The following is a 22,339-nucleotide window of genomic DNA, read 5'->3' as shown; positions in this document are numbered from 1 at the left end:
TTTCATCCTCATCATTACTCACCTCCTCCCCCTCCCCCTCCCCCAACCTCCATGCCCCCCTCTTACCGCCCCACCCTCACCCCTCCCTCTCCTCCAAGAACAGTGTCAGGTGAGGGCAACCAATGTGTATGGTGGCTGGGAAGACATCATTACCTTGGGGGCTTTGCCTTTTCTCCCCTCGACCCCAGTCATGACCTTGCCACATGCAGTCAAGTCCAGTGCTACATTAGACTCAACTTCACTGCTATAGTAGTCTCTGTGTTCAGACACTGTTGAGTCCTTTGAAAAGTTTGAAGCACCGGCAAAGCAAACTTCCCTCTTATTTTCTAGTTCCATTTTTTAAACACAATTGTACTATTACGTCAGATGCAAGACAAATGACACTAGAATACTTAATTACTTGTTTGCCAAACCTGTGATAGTCATAATCTAGTTTTAGCAGCTGTACTGATGTCCTTTGGTAAGACATCAATCTAAATTCGCCACCCTCAACCCAGGTGTAATATATGGATACTTGGGTGAGCTAGGTCAAGAGAAATACTTTGTATGCAACTTGAAATCCGAGTAACGCCTTGCAGGAATGCTCCCCAGGGAGTGGGGATTGTGCACACAATGTGTGTGGGCAAACACTGAATCCAATGACTGGGGTAATAGTATATCTGTAAAGCCCTTAGAGACGTCCTAAATGTATTAAGCACTATATAAAAGCTAAATATCATTATTATTATACAAATATATATTTGTATGTAGAATATAAATGTAAATGTGTAGCTACTTTTTATCATTATTTATTCAATAAATCCTTACTTGCTACAAGCAAAACCGAAATAATTAGTCTAGTATCTCAGAAAAATACCAAAAGAAGAAAGACTGGTATCCAAGACTGGTTCCGCTGAGCCCAGGATTAAGGCCCTTGGCGCCTTGATGGGTAGAGGTCGCGAGGTCAACACACATGCTCCATGTCAGTGTCCATTAATTCCCACTTAAGGCTTGAACTTGGAGAACTGGAGGTGAATTTTTCTTATTTTTTCTCTTTATCTTCCCCTTTTTTATTCAAGTAATTGTGTGCGGTGGGAGAGAGTGAGAGAGAGAGAGAGAGAGAGAGAAAGAGAGGGAAAGAGAGAGAGAGAGAAGAGAGAGAGAGAGAGGGAGAAGGAGAGAGAAGGGATATGAATGATATCAAAAAAAATTGTTAGTTTTCGCCAGAGAAAAATTTGGACCTACATCAGCGTTGGATTTACAGGGGATACCCGTGATTGGTAGCTCTGATTGTGGTAAACACATGGACTATATCTCGGCCTGCTCTTTTGACTCTTGGAACACTCTCTGGGTTATTGTGGAATTGGAAACGAAAGCAGAGATGATACAAAGTAACAAAAACAACAAACAAATCTACCAAACAAGTCACATATGGCTACATTTATATGGGAGTGAGTCGTTTGACACCTGCGTTTGAAGTTTATAATGTTTATTTTTAAAGGAATATTATAATTACTGAAAAATTATGTCTACTTTTTCACCTCTAAATTACATAAATCCAAACAACAAATAAAGGCAAAATCTTTTTGTCATTTCAAAAGACATCAGGGTTTCTTGACAGATTTGTTAGAATGGAATGTAGAAGGTAATAGACCGAGAGAGAAGCCAAGAACTAACTGGGAGGAGAACATAAAGGCCTGGAGTGGAACGACACTGCAAGAGTGTACTAGGCTGGCTCATAATGGAGATGGATTTGGCGCCTTACAAATGTCATACATAATTATTCTTAGTATGAATCAGGACACAAGCTTAACAAATCAAAGATTGATTCCTCAGATTAATACAAAAATGCATCTTCCTCATTTGTACAAGTAGTTCAACATTTAAGAATGTCAACCTCTCCCTCTCTCCCTCCACCCCCCCCCCCCACAAAAAATCCCACCGAAAAGTGCCAAAAGAGAGGCACGTTCAAGAGCATTTTTATATGAAGTGACGTACCACATCTAGCTATGCAGTGGCTTGGTCCGCAAGCCACCTCCGCATGTCAGAGTCAAATTACCACCAATTTCCAGGATAAAAATTTGCTACAGAAAATGGTTTCCTTTCTCACCTGATCTTTCTGGCTAAGAAGCTGTGAAGTTTCAAACAACTACTCACTTTCATTGTATCTATTGAACGATATTCCCCTCCCTTCATTCATATTCCTTTGTATACTGTGGCACTTGTAGAAGGTTGAAGTAAGATAACTTTTATGTAAACAGGAAGTGGGTGATGAATTTGAATTTGTATTAGTTTTAAATATTACAAAAAAGAATTTTCATCATGCAATTTCTAAGAGCACACTTTTAAACATGGTGATGGACACAATGATTTTTTGATTTTTTTTTGGGGGGGGGGGGGGCCTGAGATGGGTATCTCATACATGCCAACATTTGAAAATCAGAAATCTGTACAAATTATGCTATTTTCAAAAAAAAGAGGAACAATCCTAACTCTCCTATTCAATACTACAGACAAATTTGTACAGGAAGAGGAACACCTGCATTAAAATGATAATTATCTTCTCCCAAAAAGAGGAATGTTCCTCTTTAATCTGAACAGTTGGCATGTATGGTATCTACATTCTTGTCTACAAATCTATTTATCATCGTACCTAATATCTCTTCATGCATATTTACTACATTTAAATTCTCAGACTCCACTCTCTCTCTCTCTCTCTCTCTCTCTCTCTATCCATCTCTTTATCACTCCTTCTCTCTCTCTCTCTCTCTCTTCCTCTCAATCAATCAATCTGTTCATACTAGAGAAAATATATGTGAAACTTGTATCAAGAACGGTTGTATAAAGATTCATCATATAACAGAAGAGTCATACAGAGAAGCTAACAACATAATACAAAGAAACTAGTTTTGAAGAGGACAGTTGACACGATAGCTGGCCATCATTGATGCGCACCCACGATATAAGCCCTGCCGAGTTACCATTCTGTATTGGGTTCCGTTCATACTACGATGCTTGAAAATGCATTTTCTTCTACCATGTTTTGTTAAACGTCATTCATACTATAAAAAAGATAACTATCGTATAGTTTAAGTTACAAAATGAATTCTTGTAGTATGAACGCAGCTTTCAAGATGCCCATCCCTTTAACACTGAAGGCCAGCTGGCAGTGATAGCTGTCAAAAACCTGTCACATCGCACACAATTGTTGAACTTCCAAACATATTTTCTCCTCCTTCGAACGTCAAGTTCACTCTCCGTCTCCCTTGTCAAGGATCTTCCTCTCATATCCGAGAGCATATCCTGCCCAGTCAGTAACAATGATTTCATTTTTCCTCAAAGAATGATCGGAGGGCTCTTAAAGTTAATTCTTAAACCAAAACGTCAAAAAAAGGAAATCTGACATCTTCCCACAAACTGTCAAGGTGTTTTCATCATAAATCCAAATGGATTATTCTCTCAAGTAAGAAACTTTCATTTTCCTGACTTTGGAACTTTTTCTTTATTTGTTAGTCAGACCAAAATTATATAGATTCTAGGGCTTACCATAAGTTGTCCATTTTGTAAATTTGGAACTCATTTTTAAATATTTTCCAGCTGTAGTGGACTTTAACTTCACATACATGAGTAGGAAACAAACAAACAAACATGCAGAAATAACTACAATTACCAGTAAATTATTGAAGGAGAAAATGCAACGTACCAGGCAGTTTGTAACATGTCAGGCAAGATAACAATGCAACACAAAAACTGCAACACCTAAGTGTTGAGTGGCCATGCAGAAGACAATTGTTCAATTCACTTTATGAATAATAATGTAATTTTATGAACATTTTACATAATCATTTGAAACCTAGTGGATGATGATATTGGTAATACATGAAAGTGAAGAAGTGTCATTAAGTGACATAGAATGTTGTGCCTCCAAGAGCATCTACTCAAACATTATGTGTGAGAGATAGTCTACAGCATCTAGATAACTCAGACCCGGATAAAACCATCAAGGGTTTGTGCCTGTAAACTATTCCCTTCCAGCTTGCAAGCAAACATTTGGCTAGCCAGCGCACTCGATTCCCTTACCAGTGAGTAAACAAGCGGCTTAGGCAACCAATCCCCCGGGATCACTGCAAATGTTACAACAGAGACATCTGTCAAAGACAATCTCGAACTCTCGGGAGAGCCGAAGAGAGGCGGGCGCAACGTCATCGGGATCAAGTTCGACTGCGGATGATATGTCGGGGGAACAGAGATATGACGTGATGGCAGGTTCGCCAAGCGCTCGGAATATTCTGTTTCGGATGCTGGCTCATTAAGAGAGAGTATGGCACTACTTAAAGGTTATTCATACCCTTGAAACACTGATATCTTTTTTGTGAACCTGTACTGCTGTGAGAACGGTGCTATGTAAGGAAAAACATACTAGAGTTACAAAAATGTTAAAACATTTTTTTATGAAGCCGTATTTAGAGGGCATGGCATCACTTACTCCATTTGCTAGAAATCTATACAAAATTTGTACGAAAGTTAACATTTTGTTTCAAAGGCAGCAACTTTTTAAGAGTATGGTACTATTCAAAAGGGAAAAAGTAACCTAAAATTTCACACAAGTTGTTCTTTCAAATGATGCATCATTAAGTGAGTATGGCGCTAGTTATATGTGACCCCTTTGTTTGAAAAAGCAAAAATCTGGTATCTTGCGCTGTATCATAAAGAGGGAATGGCACTACTCGAAAGTAATCCATACATTAAAAATACAGAAGAACCACATCACTGATGTTTTCACAATTGGACGATAAATTTTGAAGTAACTGAATTCGAGAAGATAGAGAAAAGGTACCAGATATCAGAAACTATCACAAACATGTTGAGAGTAAACAACAGCAAAACAGTGACAGAGTCATAGATGGAACAATGACAAAAGACAGGCAAAGATAGGATAGAATACAAATGGGGATAATGTCCTTAAATAACATCCGGAGCCACCACAAATTACTCTGAAATAGACAAAAAAAACTATCCATGGCAGAAGCACAAAGTGATGTTACACAAAATACTTCCAAGACTTTCATACATTGATACTGGACCATTGATAGTGGAGCCACTATTCTTACGTCATAATGACTTGTTCGGTCACATAAAGCACTAAATTGCCTCAAAAACCACTAGGCAAAATGCAAATTCAAATAATAAATACAGCATTTGTTATGAGTCATTGATCTAGTAAACTATTCTGAGGCGCTGAGGGATAGAAGTAGAATGAGTTATATGTGCATAGAGAAATGATAACAAATATGCATAGATGTGCATTTACCTCACCGGGGAGAGGGGGGGGGGGGGGTTTCATAAGGCTGTCCGTAAAGTTACGCATGAATTTACGAATGACTTAAATATTAAAAGCCAAATGGGATGCTCAATCATTTTTAACTGCATCAACTAAAGTTGAGCTGTGCAGATGTAGATTAACATTCTTATTATAACAAACATTTTTAATGCAAAGTATATTTTTTGCCATAATATAATTAAGGTTATTGGAAATATAGTCACACTTTGTTAAAACATTAGGAAAAACTTTGGGCATCCTATCTGGCACTTCATTATCAAATTGATCGTAAAGTCATGCGTAACTTTATGAACAGCTTTATGAAACAATCCCTTGGGTGGAGAGAGGCAATTGTAGATTAATGTCTTGCCAAAGGACATTAGTACTGCTACAGGGATTAGAAGGGTGGGTTACAGGTATGTTATCTCCTCCATTGTGAATGAAGCCCTTGGGACACCACTGTCGGCTAGGCATCCAACCTTTAATCACCGCGGTTCATGCTGTCCTTTTCGTCACCTGACGTGGGGGCGTCGTCGCCAGTCTGCGCAACTTTGCAGCCTCCAACCTAAATAGTCCTAAGCTCACTTGTCTTGTCCTATAAATACCATGCCCTCAATAGCATCGCTCACATGTAATCACATCTATCTTCCGCAGCATCAGCTGGGAAGAGTAAATGTTTCACAAGACAGCACAATAGGTCTGTCTTCATCAGCTGGAGTTTGCCAAATAACCCGCTATTTCAACTATCCCGATCGCAAATTAACCAGTTAATTTGCGTCTTCATCAGCCCACAGTTGCAGTTAGCGGGATATTTGGTAGAGAAAAGATCCTGAGAAATCTTGGTCTTGTTTCCAAATATCCTGCCATTTGAGAAATAGCGGGCTAATTTGCGCCCGTCCGAGCTAATTTGCATCCATCCGAGCTAGTTTGTGATGAGCGTATCGGTCTGGTGAAAAAGCAATTTCAAGCTTCGGGATAATATCCAGAGTCTGAAAATAGCTAGATATTTGGCAAACTCAAGCTGATGAGGACAGACCTATAGTCATAGCTGCTGGGTCTACAACACGCTGTGAAACTGTTGCTATATAGTGTTTTCCAAAGCATACCAGTTCATAATGGATCTTTCTACCTCCATTATTATCTAATGGTGTTCTATCTCATGTTTTCTATACGATTTATGAATCATTGCCTGGGTGAGAAATTATTTCACAAGACAAAATTTGATTGTATCTTCTAGTACACGGCATGCCATAAAACAGTGATTAAACAATGCAGGACTTTTCTTCTTAAAAAATGGAATAGTAATGAACCCTTCGCCCCCTCTGCAGTTGATATTGTGCTATCTGGCATATTCAGTATACTTTTTGAATCATCACCTGGGGAAAAAAGTGTTTCAGAAGATAGCAAACAGCCTGAGCTAGCTGCAAGTATAAAACATGCCTGTAACTACTTCATCCATCCTCCCCCACCCCCTCTCTCTCTCTCTCTCAATCTCTATTTCTCTATGACATGTTATTCTGCCAAATAATTAACCGAAATCCGGCTACACTTTCTCAGCTGATTCCAAAGGCAAAAACAACGGATTATGGTTGAGAAGATGGAAAATGAAATAGAGAGCTGCTGACCACATATATGCCTGTAACCATCAACCTCAGACATGTACATAAGTCTTGACGAACCAAGGAATTTCAATGCACAGATAACTTCACTGAGTTGGACTTGTTAACCTTAGCTCAGTCATCTCGAATCAAAACTCTGATCGCCAACTGTCATCCATTGGAATTTGACATTAGTTCGCCGGCATCTAATAATCTTCCTATTTCTTATTTTTCTGATGTACATTTTGATGAAGGGTTCGGGACGACTTTAGCCATACAATAACTGCACTAAATCGGATGCGAGAGGGATTCAAATGAAATCAATGTCAACGCAACGAACATGGGTTGGGAATTAAGTTCATGTCTTGCTCAAAAATTAAATTGCACTTGAATCACATTGGAAAAGCTCTTAAAAATATGACATACAGAATGATCTGTAGCCTAAGTTTCAGTCAGGAAGCATAAATTGTTTACAATCTTGATGAAATCACTTTAAGAATAACTACCTCTGAAAGATGAAATGGGTTTTGCTGAGACCACATGAAATTAATTAAATGCAGAAAAACTTCCTCCAACACCAATGATAGATTAACATCAAAAGGCCATGAGAGCATTCATGCTTCAGACATACAATGTCATAAAAACTGGGGTAATTAAAAACCAATCCTGCTTGGAAACAAGACTAGATGATGCCAGGAAAGGAAGAATGAAATAGTTAACTCACTGGATTGGCATTCTCCAGATATTCGAGGACTACGCTTGTCATATTACAGCAAGGGATAGGACACAGTATCAAATTTTCTTCCTAGAATTCTGAAATTGGAAGTACCGCAAGTCACAACCCACAAGTGCATATGATTCTCAAGATCCTTTGACTGACAGGGGAAATTTTTCAGGACGAATAATTTCTAATTACCCAAGTCCACCTAACATAGCAGTAGCTGCATTTACTCTGTAAGCAAAATTCATCAATTTTTCTCGAAACATGCACACCTACGGTACTCACTAAAAAATCGGAATGGGCAAACACTGACAGTTTTTTAATGGGTTTTTCCATTAGGGTAAACTTATGGCAGTAAAACAAATCTGATATTTCAAAATGGTATTTGGGCCGTGTAAAATGAGCCTATTATGATTGTCTGCTTCTGGACACACATATACCTAATACACATCTTTTGAAGATTTACACTCTTCAAATGTCAAGGTACAGAACCAACCGATTGATGTCTAACGGTAAAGGTTACATCATTTTCATATAAATAGATTTCTCCAATTGTAACTTTCATAAAGTCTCGCAAATTAAATGAGTAGTAACTATATACCGTTAACTTCACAGTATTTGCTACTGAAAATCATCAAGTTGTGTCTCTTTCCAATTCCATTCAAAATATATTCTCCTCTTCTTCAAAATCTTCCTTTTGTCGCAACAAATCTTGTCAACTACTAAGCCTTTAAAACCCCTCTTCTTACTTTCCAAAGTACCTGAATACACAAAAACGCTTTCCAAGTCTTAATTCAATTATCACTACCTAGTCAAGGAACACTTTCCCCGGTTTCTAGCCGAGCGGTAGTTCTTATGTAAGCCTTCGCTAATACCCCTTTTGTCATTTTCTTTTTTTCTTTTCTTATTTTCTTCAATCGCCTCTGTGTTCATCCATGGATATCTGTTGACTCATATACCTCGCGATTCCGTGGCTTTAGGGTTTTAAATTTGTTTGAAGCCTAACATCGTTTTTCAAGTGGCATTACATGATTAAATTAAGAAGATGTAACTGTCTTTCCTCACATTATCATGGCTTTAAGGACCCTTTGTATTTTGGATGAACATATATATACCCCAAGCCCCCCCCCCCCCCTCCCCCACCCCCTCCTAGCCCCTACAAGAACATCGTCAAAATATCTGAGATCTGGGCCCTGTTTCATAAAACTTGTTATCAATAACAAGTTACAATAACTGTTATAAGCTACAGAAATCATGGCATTTGATTGGCCGATAGAAAAAGTTGTCATAGCAGTTTAGCGTTTGTTATTGATATCAAGTTATATGAAACAGCACAGGGCCCCCGTTTCCAACATCTTTTAAAGGCATGTGAGTGTTTTTATCAACCTGCACATCTTAATCTTGTCCAGAAATTTGAGAAGGAAAACTAGAAATAGACCCTAGAAAGTTGATGTACGCCTATTTTACATACAGTTGACAAATAGGCTAAAGGAGGGGGTTGGAAAGGAGAGGGAAAGGAAGGAGGGAGGGGGAAGGAGGGAGGGGGAGGAGGGAGGGGGAAAAGGAGGGAGGAGGAGAGGAAAGAGGGTAAAGAGGGGAAAGAGAGGAAGGGGAAGGAAGTAGGTGAATGAAAGGGAAAGGAGGGGGAAAGGAAGGAAGAAGGGGGAAAGGAGGAAGGGGGAAAGGAGGAAGGGGGAAGGAGGAAGGGGGAAAGGAGGAAGGGGGAAAGGAGGGAAGGGGAAAGGAGGGAAGTGGAAGGGAGGGAGTGGGAAAGGAGAGAGGGGAAAGGAGGGAGAAGGAGAGGAAGGATGGGAAGGAGGTAGGGGACAGAAAGGAAAAGGAGGGGAAAGGGGAAGGAGAAGAATGGGGTGGCAGAAATCGGCTTCACAATATGTGGAGCCATACTAGTGTATTTTAAGCGAACTGGTTCTATTACTCTTCATGCATTCATGGCTTAAATTAAAATGGTAAAAGAACTCTAAAAAGAAACATTCATGAGGCTTCCACTGATAATTTGAATTGTGGGGAGTCAGGAGAACGCTACCCTCAAGAAAGAAAGTGAAACTACTTCTTTGGGCAAGTCATGAGCCAGATTTGATAGATTGAGATTCACTTTTGTTATGTATCATTCAAAATTTTAAATGGCCAAAGCATTAGTAAACAGACTTATTTAAAAAAATCTGTTATTTTTCAAAACATTGAATCTAACTGAAAATTCTCCACAATTTCCATTGTGCGGCGATGTTTAGTCTATTCTTTATATTTAGGTTCATTAAAAGATGTGCTCTTTAAAAGTTTTCCTCCCCAAGGTTCGGTCAGTTTATTTCGCCTCGGACTATTTAACCTACTGTAAAACTGAGACACTGTTGCTTGCATCAAACTTTGTAAAAGTTTGCAAGATGTTGAGTTGCACGAATCGTTGCCGCAAAATCACAAAACTCTGAATTTTGGGAAGGGGCAAAGTTCCTTCTCATGAAAAACTTAGGTCATTATATAAAGAATTAGTGAAAAGTCCAATGCTGAAATTTCATGGTTTAAGAGGTAATTTAACCAAGCAAAATCTTCATTTTGCTGGTTTTATTGTCTTCTGTATCATCAAACAGTAGTCATATATTTCAGAACAAAAAGCATCTTGACCTGCCCTTTAACCAAAAATGACAAATGTGCTTGCAGCCATCTGGAAAAGATGGAATCTACTCGCAACCTCTCATCCAGGAAATCATTTTAGTCAGAGGCAGGGCGAGAGATAGGTCATTACATATGTTATGTTTCTCTGCATATCCGGAACAATTAGGGAACGAGATTAACACAAGGCGGCCTTGTGACACACACAGGTGCGTTGTGTTTGCATCGAAAAATGTTCACGTTTACAAGAACATTCCCAGAGTCATGTCAGCACTTTGCATGAATATTGCTACGTTTTCTTGGCGCGACGGAAGTTTGCAAGATTCTTTGTGACAACTTGTCATTCATACAAAAGGTTTTAAAATCCAGATACAGAGAAATTCTGACGAGTAACATGGAACATCTTTATCTTTTCAAGTCATTTATGAATCACGCAAAGAAATGCCAGAAAAATGAACCATTCTGGTCCACGAAAAGAAAAGCATGAACAGTTGAAAATGTAACATCAGTTAATTAGTTTTTTGGCTTTCAAATTTTCTTTAACACCTCACAGAAGATTTGTATAAGTATTTATAAGGAATAAATATACATTGTTAACAAAAAGAGAATTCTCAGGGTTTTTCTTTTTCTTAATAAAAAAGGATAATTTCAGTATTTAGAGGAAGGACGTAAAAAAGAACACAGTTTTGTTTGATTACATGCAGTGGAATTATGAAAGAGAAACATTGTGTCATCATATCTTTAAATCTTAATTTCTATATTGCTTCATTCTCTTCATTTGCGCTAAAATTGCACTAAAATGACGTTTAGATATATGAGAATCATAAATCAATCTTAAGGACTTCCATTGATTGAGTCATTTCAATATTCATGCTCTATTGTTAAAACTACTGGCAATGAGAACAATTGAAGAATTGTGACCGGTTTGTGCATTGTCGTCCTAAGTCATGACATAATCTAAACCCTCAAGGAGTGAAGGCTCTATGAAGATGCCGGCTGTCATAACTCATGAACAATCAAGAAGATTGTATCTTTATGTGAAAGGCTACAATGACAATGGACCCAATTCAATCAATTCAATCATTTCAATCAATTCAATCAATTCAACCACTGAATTCACACAATTCAACGTAATAATTTGTCCAATTTAAGTTCAACATTTGTTTCGCTCGCATGTAAAATGACATATTTAAACACATCCCCACTGCCAAACTTGTCTCTTTCGCTGCGTCTGTATGAACAGAACTCGTGGTTAAATGCACAGTCAAAATGAATAGGCCTCCAGTCCTATGCGTTCATGAGCAACAAGGGTAGGTGTCCTACTACACGGAGTACTACAGAGAATTGCTGTGGTACGGGGAACAAAAAGGGGTTGTCCACCGCACAAGGCCTACCTCCCTGACACCGTTTGGAGTGAACTTGAAGCCATCAGTCAAGTTCATCATACACCCTCAGGCAGAACTGAGCAATTATTTGCACATAAATCGACTCTCAATACTGACGTACAAAAGATTACACTACTGGAAATAATTAAATAATGGCGGTAAAGAATAATAATGCATTCATCGGCGACTCTTTTCTTCCGCGTTTGATTGATGATGTGCTACAACTGTCAGGCTCCATTTACAATGGCCCACTCTGTCAATCTGAGGCACAATTGCGACTAGATATCGATTATAATCTTGCATTAATTGCACCGCAAACATTTACCCGATTGAAGCGTTTGAGCACACAGCCCGACATTCCGTATAATGACTTTTGCTTGTTTGAATTAAACCCCTTATCTTTCACCATCACTGATGATTCTTCACTGTATCTGTCATTTATAATTCTCTTAATACGTCAAAGAGATGCTAGATTTGTGATATCATTTTTATCGCATTGATTGTCTCTCCTGAGTGACCTGCCGTGTGACCCCACAAACCCATGCGAAAAGGGAACCGACTCAGAAATGAGATTCGGATCAGGCAGGGGATTTCAAAGCCGGCAAGAATCGTTCTTGAAAGACGCTTTCAAGCGAAGGCATAACCCCAGCTTTTATCACCTTCAAGTTGCACCAAGGAAACCAATATGGTTGGAATGTCAAGTTTCGGAGAGAGCTAAAAGAATGGAGGCCAATTAATAGGGTCCTAGCCCATGAACGCTCAAGCCTGGACCTCAAAAAGGAACCGACCGACAGATTTACAGAGCAACATTTGTCCCCTGAGACAGTAGGCTACTTTCTGGAGAACAATTGAAATTGGATGGGGGAAAACAAAAACATATTTTGGAAAATCTTCAGAAAGCCACAAACACTAGATAATTTCACAAGTGGTAAGGCATATATGGATGGATGCATCAAATAATAACAAGTTCTTTCATTTTCTTACACTGTCTAAAAAAGTAACATCTGGAAGATACGGGGAAAATAACAACTTTCAACAAGTTGGCCTCAGAAGTAAAAGGAGTTATGGTAACAATGTGCCCCCTCCCTCCCACCCCAAATTTGTTTTGTAAAGCAAACAAGAAGTAAAAACATTATGATGTTGAGGTTAACAGGGAAACTATAATTGCACGTATGCTTTGCTTTTTAAATTGGAGGATGAATAACGATCGAATTGAAGAATTAAGTATCTCCATGCTATTACGAGATGGTCTAAATGTTGCATGCTCGTATATCATTATATAGACATGTAGGGCTATGTTTATTCATAAGGAAAAGGATGAGAGGTTTGGACCCATTATACACTCCATGTCAAGGTTGAAAGAGGATGAATGAATGCACCCTATGAATGATACCTGTAAGATTTATGGGGGCGAGACTGACCCCCTTTCAAAGAGTGCAGGACCATTAACCTGTTAGATAAGTGTCTTTTTATGGTTCATCTTCTCCATTGTAGCTTTCATCAAAACAAAACTTCCCCGAGCAAGACATGGGCTCGAGATCAACATGATATTTGCATGGATGGGAGGATGAAGGAGCTAGGGGAAAAGGTTTATGTGGGGGGGGGGGGGGGTAATCTGTAAAAATATGTATAAATATTCATTTGGAGCAGCTACACTTAAAGCGCGTACAAATGATTGTGACGTAATAAAAGAGTTTAAGACTCATCAGTTTTTGGTTTAGACACATGAACATGATGTCGTCCGTGTCTTGTATTGTTCTAGTTTAGTTGGATTTGTAGTGAATCAACGCTTGGCCAACACAACATGGTGGCAGCGGTTGGATACACCTAAGGTGTGCATCCATCACTAATAAGGCCTATCTTCACTAACTCGAGATTGCCAAATATCCTGCTATTTGAACTATCCCGATCGCAAACTATCCAGCTAATTTGCGTCTTCATCAGCCCGAAGTTGCAATTAGCTGGATATTTGGTCGGGATTGTCATCCCAAGATATCTTGGGATAGTTTGCAAAATATCCCACTATTTGGCAAAATATCCAGCTATTTGTCCTGTGCGTCTTCACCGGACCGAAGACTCACACTATGCGCGAATGCTGAGCAAAATATCTCGAGCTAATTTCTCAAGGTCGAATCTCGAGCTGATGAAGACGCGATTTGTAACTTTGGGATTATTTCCCAAATCAGAAATAGCGGGCTATTTGGCAATCTCGAGATTGTTTACAAGAATTGCAAAGCATCATCACAAACAAACTTTTCTCTTTTATTACAGTTTTACGCAGCATTACCAAGTTGTTGAAAACTTGGTGCCTTCATTTTTGCTTTATTTGCCATTAAAACGAAGAGGGTCATAGGGGCAAATGGCTATCTAATAAATTCCCCACACCCAAGAGTATCATATCCAAAGTAACAAAACACCTCTTCAAAAAGAGCAACTCAAATTTACAGACTTATCAGATTTATTGCCTTCCCTGTCAAAATAAAACAAATGTTCCAAGTCATGAAATATCACAAACTGAGAATGAGGCCATTTAATTCGCTGCTTTTCTATAGATTTGGATTAAACATGAGCAATATGTCATTCTCGATAAGAAAGGGACAATAAAGTTTGATCATAATGGCGGCACCTTATCTCATTAAAAAACGGCACTTTGTAGTCCCATGTGAGACACGGTGCATTGAATGATGACTGCAAGTAGATTGAAAAATGGATTATATCCATAAATTGAGCAGTCATTTTTATTAAACTAACAGTGAAATGTGTCATAGCTGTAGATTATCGCATAGCTTTTCATGGCATTAAATCACATGCATTCAATTATGAGCTTTTATTCTTAACAAGATACACCACAGAAAAGATCCATGTCACTCTTCTTCAGCAGGTTATTTTTTATATTATGTCTGCTTTTTAAATTCCTCTTTACTCTTAACTACCTTTTCTTGCTTTTAGGGACTCTATGTTCACTTCAAACCTTTAGTTGCTTTCTGCACTTCTCTGAATGGTCGCTTGTTTGCCACACTTGCAATTTTGCACAAAACAAAAGGCAACAATTGAAGAAATTTCTGGCCTTGATCAGCTCCACGACATCTCTTGTAACAACTTATAATATCTAGGAATTCTGCCACCAGCTTAAATCCAGAAGGGTCTTAACCTAGGCCCAACACTCATGTTTTTAGAAGGGTCTGAATTAAAATTGTCAGAGCTAGTCTGTATGCATGAACCCTATATTACAACTTTAATATTTGGGGGGGGGGGGGTGCAGATTTAGATTTTGGGTGCCCATGTGTCCTGGGAAGGGGGGGGGAGGCTATTTGTGTCGATCCCTGCCTAAATTTACATCGTTGAACACACACTTGATGCCCTTCTGATTCTAAACAGATGATATTTTAATATTTTGGGGGTTTCCTTTTGATGCTGAGCTCTAAATGGAATAAATTCACATCCAAACCAAAACAACTATCAGCTGGCGTGGCATGATACATAGCCCTTGTTCCTTATCTTGGCACTGATGCTAAAATTAAAGCTGAATTACTCGGTGCTCAACAAAGCAACAAACTTGTACCTCTCGTTGGCGAACACCACCACCTTTAATACACATTCCATACTTAAGAACCAGATCAACCCGAGAGGTCAAGTCACAGGCGACCCCTGGGTCATATTTCACTAGGTCGCGATGACATCACGCATAAATTAAGATGGATGGCCTTCAAACAATTGGCAGGAGAGCCGCTCGACGGAGGAACTTGACTTTGTTTGCTTACCCTACTCGCGAGAGGTTAACCCATTCCTAATATTAAATTCAATTTCATGCTCATTCACGAGGGATTGCATTGACTCTTTCGCCTGCCCGTGGGGCTCATGTGTTTTTTTTCTTTTCCAGCGCCACATTCTTTGGCTAAAACATAGAAGAATAATGAGAAGTAATAAAATATAGATTTCCATAGTGGAGGAAGTCTAACGGCCCCGGTGGGAGAAACTATGGCTGCTTCAGGTTGGCGCAAGAATGCAAACCAGAAATAAATTTGGCTGTTTTGAACTATATTTCTTTGGTTTTATGAGCCTTCTACGACCCAGAATTCCTCTCTGTACCTTGTTGTTCAATAATAATAATAATAATACATAACATTTATTAGGCACTTAATACTGATGTTTCTAAGCGCACAGTGTTCTGATTAAGAGAAGACTATAACCCGTAGAATTAAATTAAATTAAATTAGAAGAAAACCCAACTTGTGACCCTAAACCTAACCCTACATGCCTTGGGTACAATTGATAGAGCCCAGAGCACTTTGATGATGGAGCAAATGTCAGAACAACAAAAATTCACAACCCTGGTAGTAGTGGCACAGAAGAGTGTAAATACAGATGACTTCTTATCATGTTTTACATTGTTTGAAAGAAGCAAATGTGAAAGGTTGTTTGAGAAGTATAAAACAATTTGTGTATGACATATGGAATAATCAAAATGTTAGAAAACTGACCCAGTCTTACTGAAAATCATATGTGCTGCACACAAAAACAAGTATTTAGGACTACAGACACTTGTGCCATGACTGTTTGGTCCAAACATTTCAGATTTTTCTCATCATAGTTTAGGTAGGCCTACAAGGGAATTTTAATAGCAATACTTATTAGGGGATATTACATCTATAATATTCTATCATACACATGTAAAAAGTATATGAATGAGCTCAAATACATTTTTCACCTGCATCAGAACTCAACCTTCTCTTTACAAGACAAAATCATGGTATTGGTAGCACAGGTATGTCCGGCCACCACCAGACATTGTAAACTTCTCACTCAAACACAAACCAGTCTTATTACACATTTAATCATCTTGCCTTTTCTTTTCTGTCTCTCGATCGATCGCTCTACCCCGGTAATACTGGAGCGGAAACGAGCGAGTAAAGAGGCTGTCAATGCTTAAAGCTGCTTGGTAAACACCATAGAGAAGCTGAGCTTTCTGTTTGCGCAGGTTAAACTCTGGGGTAGTTCATGGGCAGGACTGTATGGAGCATATAGTCCCAGGCATAAACATCTGACAGGATGACAAATTCTATACTTAACTAAAAAAAGAAATACATTTCCTTTTCTGCCACTATCCCTCCCCCCCCCCCCAAACACCAACCCCCTCCAAAACACAAACATTTTCTTCCATGAGCATAAAGTAGAGAGTTAGTCCAGTATGCTTCATGGAATGCACTATGAGCAATATTCCTAGCCATGGAAAATTATTTTAAAGCAGAAGTTCTAAAATAAAGTTGAGAAAAGGAATTTCTCTTACTATCCCCAAAACATACACATATATTATCTTATGGAGGGGGGAGCATAGAAGAAGTTAAAGGATTTTTCTAGCCAATAGATTTTAGAAACCCACCAATACACAAACCAAATGGTACACTTCAACAACAACATCAACTTGCACTATAAGCTTAATCTAAACCAAAACATGTATTCAGACAACTTCACAGCCTATATGTACTACAAATAAGTGAGAAAAAGTTTTTAATTTCATTACAAAACATATTTTCTCAATCAAGAAGCAAATACAACAGAGCCAGAGAAAGAGGGTTCCAAATTAATACAACTTCATACATTTATAGTCGTGGATTTACAATCAGCAATCAAGAATCTTGCACAAAGAATTAAAACAATTGTTTATCTTCTAAAACTGTCTTTGCTTTAGAAATTTATTATCATTTAAAGGAAACAATTTGATAACATGACCAAAAACTCTGACTAAATGATAACCCAAGTTCACACTTACCCTAAATAGTTAGCTCCTTTATCCAAAAAAATTAATTGCAAGAAGACCTCAGTGTTCAAATCTCAGAGAAGTTAGAAATCCTTTAACCTGAAACAGAGGATACACAAAAAAACAAAAAAATATATTAAACAAATCTTATACGGTGGTAACTATTTTGCACAGGACAAACAGTTAGCTGAATTATTCATACCCTCTCTTACCAAATTTTGTATTTCTAAAGTATGTGACAAAATGATTTGTCCCGGATTATGTTTCTTGAGAATGTCACATATTCAGCTTACATCTAGAAGTATTCAACAAAGGCTTAAATTCAACCAGTCCACCTTTCAAGTTTCATTTTCGAGTTACGAAAAACACACAAAGAAAAACATTAACTTTACAAGGAGTAAGAATAAATCAGTTGTTAACTGTACATAGAGTCCAAACTGAAGACAAAGTGGTGCAAAGTTGCAAACACCAATACTGCTGATGGGAATAGTATATATTTAGCAAGAGGCATGTATTATTCCAGCTAACAGAGACAAAACTCACACAAGACAGATGAATTTGGCTCAACAGAAAGGGGGAAGATATTTCCAAAGTTAATAGCATCCAATGGTTCTGAATTCTCGTTTTAGTCCAAACACAGTCCTGATGGTACTCCAAAAAAATGTCAATACTACAGATGGATGGAAGAGATTCATCCAACAATTATCAAGCACTCGCAATCCACAGTAGTCCTATTCAAGCACATGAATGACTCCAAGACTGTCCGGTATACAAAATGGAAGAACTGATGGCCAGGGCGCATCAGAAAGATGGATTGATTTTAGGGGTCTCCAAGACAAGTGATGGGTTGGTAGTATAGCTCCGGGACAGGGATAAGACACTGTATTGGTCTTCTTGTTGTTTACATGCCAAACGTGGGACAAACAACACCCCAAGAGTAGCGGGTAAAGAATGGAGGATCTAGGGCCACTCTGGCTCCCAGCGCTTCCATGCAGGCTCCAACAATCAACTAAAACAAGCTAAGCGGAGTGGTAGCGGCTACCGAACAGTGGCGAGCGAGCGGGTGAGAGGATTTATCAAAAGAACGAGGGAAGAGGGGAGGTAATGCGGGCACATGGTATTGTTCAAGGGTTTGGGGGTGCATTGACAATGGGGGGCACGACAATAGGGGTGTCATAGGGAGAAAAACAGCTTTATGGCTGTGCCCCCCTTTTTTCTCCAGGCTTAGTTTCTCTTTTGTTCCCCAATGCCATTCACTTATTGAGCAGACGTGTTGGATCCTTTCAACTACTTCAAAGAGACAAGGTACTTTTAATTTCTACTCTCTTCTCTCTTCCTCCCCTTATAATGCCCTGCACAGCCCCTTCTCTCCTTCTCTCTCTATTTCTCTCCCTCTCTACCTGTCTTCTAACTTACTAGAAAGAAATTACATCCACAACATATATGGTAATATATTACCTTATGTCTTTTAACAACTTTCTGTTTTCTTCTCTCCATTTCTATACATATCCTTGAATAGAAACGATGAGTATCCATCTCCTGGGATGGATATGTGCGCAATACAAATGTAGCTAATAACATTATTATTAAACATCTCTAAATCAAAATCCAAAGATGCCATCTTCATCATTTCTGGGTGCTCCATCTGTTGATCGTTTCTCCAGCTATGATCTACATTTGAGTATTACCATCCACTTCCTTTCCCTGTCTTCCTCATTATAAACCTACATTTTAATTAATTCAATTTCCTATAATCATTTCATGTGATTCATCATTGCAATGCAATTTATATTTCATCCTTATCTGCAGAAACTGACAGTAATGAATTACACAATCTTCAATACTAAGGCAAAATGTGTTACTACATACAATGCTGTTTATTTGTTATCATAAAAATGATGTTAAATGTCTCTATGGAGTGTTTTTAATCAACATACTGTACACAATTTACAGAATAACCAGTGGATTTTGTTTGAACAATTCTGATATCTTTCGTGATCATTATATATATGTCATTCCTTTTTGTCGCCTGTGATTGTATGTGTGATTGATTATCATGCTCGTCATACTCCAACCAGATCAGTCAATTCAGTTATAACTGTTGTTACATGTTGTTACATGTTCTACGTTTGAGTTTTTAATTTATTTTCCCATTTAACTCTCAATTGAAAACAGTTATATAACTGACGATGCAATTGATCGTTCAAATCGTAATTAAATTCAGGTAACTGGAAATAAGTGGGAGCCGATCACTGTCGCTTAATCCCTCCTCTTTTTTTCTTCCATGGCGACAGACGTTCCCAAGACACCCCCAAAATCCTTCACGCATCACTATCTCTGCGCCCGAATCCTATTACGTTTCTCCTTCTCTTTCTCTCAAAGCGTACCAAAGATGACTGAAGGAGAAAGAAGAAGATACTATATTTTTTTGGAGCTGAAAAAGAAAAGACGGACTTAATAAACTGTTATTTGGAGCGAGACTTCGCAATCCGGCTGAAGAAAAACCTTGCAAGGGGGGAAAAACAAGTAGAACCGTCAACTTTTGATTACTTTTTCACTTGTAGTGCTGCGTAGGGCTAAGCCAGGGTACTGAGGCATGGCTGGGTATACAAACTACTGTACAATGCTTACGGGATGAAGCTCTAGTAGTCTAGGCAGGGAGAAGATGAATGAGTGTAGGATAATAATAGGCATTGGACAAACTTATTTTTGTAGGTGTCCCCGCCATGGAAACTAGCCTTTGCGTACCAGACCTTAATAAAAAACAAGCTTTGTTTTTGATGAAGACAGACTGGTGTAGGTATGTATATGAGTTATGAATGTTTCTTAAAAGAATGCATATCTAGAAAAAAAATAGGCCTATATATTTGCTGAGTGTACAATATATACCTCTCCCCTTCACAATATCAGCTATCATATATTACCTGATGCTATGTCAAGAGAGCCTTAGGCATGCATTAGGGGATGCAGGCCTATCATAGAATAGAATATCTAGGTAGAATAGTGTATTCCTAATCACCAGCAATCATCTGGAATATTTTAAACAAAAAACACCAAATATATATTAAAAGAAATTGCGTCTTTGCAAGTATTTTCCCTCGCCCCAACACTTTGTGAGGGAAAACATTCCCAACAGCAGTCATTTTCTTACACAAGTGCACCTCCAAAGTATAACACTAGAATAGAACATTTACAACACCCTAACCCTAATGCTAACACAACATAGTAACATCAACACTATCATTTATTTATTTAGTTATTTGAGTTTTATCTGTACAGGGTTATCAGGTACAAAACTGTTTTCCACAATGGCTATGGTATGTTGGCCTGGATTAAGTATACCTACAATTCTATTAAAAAGTGAACTTATATGAAAAATTAATTGCTAAGTTCTATATAAATATACCAAATAATAACCCTAACCCTATATATTTGACAAAACAATAAACCAAGAGCAAACGTCGATTGCAGCATATCATTGGTCTGAAATCCAACAACTACACACCATACATGTACCTAAGAGACAACAGCAGACGATTCTGAAGATTTTACCCCAATGAAATCCCTTATGAATGGATAAGCCAGGAATCCTATCCACTTTGTGGCACAAAAGCCCCCTCTTTATCCCCCTATTCAACCCCTAGGGGTAAGGCCCTGTACCCCTCCATCGCCCCCAAAGTATTACAAATGTAGAAGGAAAAAAATAGGAAGAGGAAGAAAATAGATTTTGGATTCTGATACATCTGTTACACAGCATGGTTTCAATTACATCGCTCTACCCACCTAGGAAGGGTGGTGAAAGGCTAAAGTAGCGGTCAAACAATAGGACTAGAGAATGTCCCCGGCCGGAGTCTTAGGGTTGAGTGTCCGGATTTACTGGACACTGAGCGGCTTGGGAATTGATCATGCAAAGAAGATGAGTCGTAACCCGACTTGTCTTCTTTTTTTTTGTCATCCTTCATTCTCCGCATTATAAAAAAGGGTAAATTCTTTGAAAGAGGATTGGAGGGTGCATGAAAGGAACGGAGAAGAAAAATGAGAACAAGTTTCACAATGAATAGATGGATTTAAGGGAGCTTTAAAAAGAAGGCCTGTCATTTTGACCACTGTTACATCTTTTTTCTCGGTCTGGTTTCTCTTCCTTTTATTCATGGGGCAGATCTATTGATGGAGAAACAACCTCGGGTTAACCACGGCCTTTTAACAATCAATATTAATTGATTTCTGGGACAATCATGCAAGAAAATGTTTCATCTTTACTGTGAAAGGCTTGTTGATTTATCTGTTTGCGAGTGTTTGTTTATTAGTTTTTCCCCAGTATTTCTCGTTATCACCCCTTTCTTAGTTGGTTATATAGGGCAGACCAGCTGTCCAGATCACAGGCAATATTTCCATCCACATTCCACAAGGTGTTATTTCAAAAATGATTGTTTTTAACTTTTTAAGCAACATTTGAAAAGAAGATGAAAATCTGTCAGTTTTCATTTGTGATCACACCCTTATTTTTCATCAGAATATCTTAGCAATTGAATAATGCCATAGCTAATAGAATAAGAATTTTGAATCATTTCATTATTATAGAAATATGTTTGCATTCATGTTCATAATATCGCAACTTATTACAGGGGCACCTCTTATTATTATTACGGTGCTTTCATACCTATATCCCTAAAAAGAATGCTTTAGAATATTATTACTAAATTATGAAATCCAAAGAAGTTGACTGAAAAGCAACAAATATTAATGAGAGAAAGAAATAGAGAGAGAGGGAGAGAGAGAGAGAGGGATTGGGGGGGGGGGGGGGGGGATTGGAGAAAGAAAGACACCTTTACTAAGAGCAATGTTTAACACGTTGCAAATGCTTTTATCCTTAACAATATACTTAAGACCAAAGTGCTTAATTCTCCCTAAAGCTGTTGCCAAATTGAATTCATTTAAACACTGATTGAAATG

The 22,339-nt window shown here is 38.3% G+C and overlaps 1 long non-coding RNA gene across 2 annotated transcripts in view; it reads right to left on the bottom strand.

Moving 5' to 3' along the window:
* Positions 1 to 17,403: 17,403 nt before the first annotated feature.
* The window catches only part of LOC105442626, a 38,014-nt gene continuing 33,078 nt past the window's right edge, over positions 17,404 to 22,339 (bottom strand). For both annotated transcript variants that reach the window (XR_004062722.1, XR_972470.2), the window contains exon 3: positions 17,404 to 17,485. This is a non-coding gene — a long non-coding RNA (uncharacterized LOC105442626). The remainder of the gene's footprint in view (positions 17,486 to 22,339) is intronic.

Source organism: Strongylocentrotus purpuratus, unplaced genomic scaffold, assembly GCF_000002235.5.
Source record: "Strongylocentrotus purpuratus isolate Spur 01 unplaced genomic scaffold, Spur_5.0 spur5_scaffold_1, whole genome shotgun sequence".
NCBI classification, from domain to species: Eukaryota; Metazoa; Echinodermata; class Echinoidea; order Camarodonta; family Strongylocentrotidae; genus Strongylocentrotus; species Strongylocentrotus purpuratus.
This window is presented reverse-complemented; position numbering and strand designations above follow the sequence as displayed.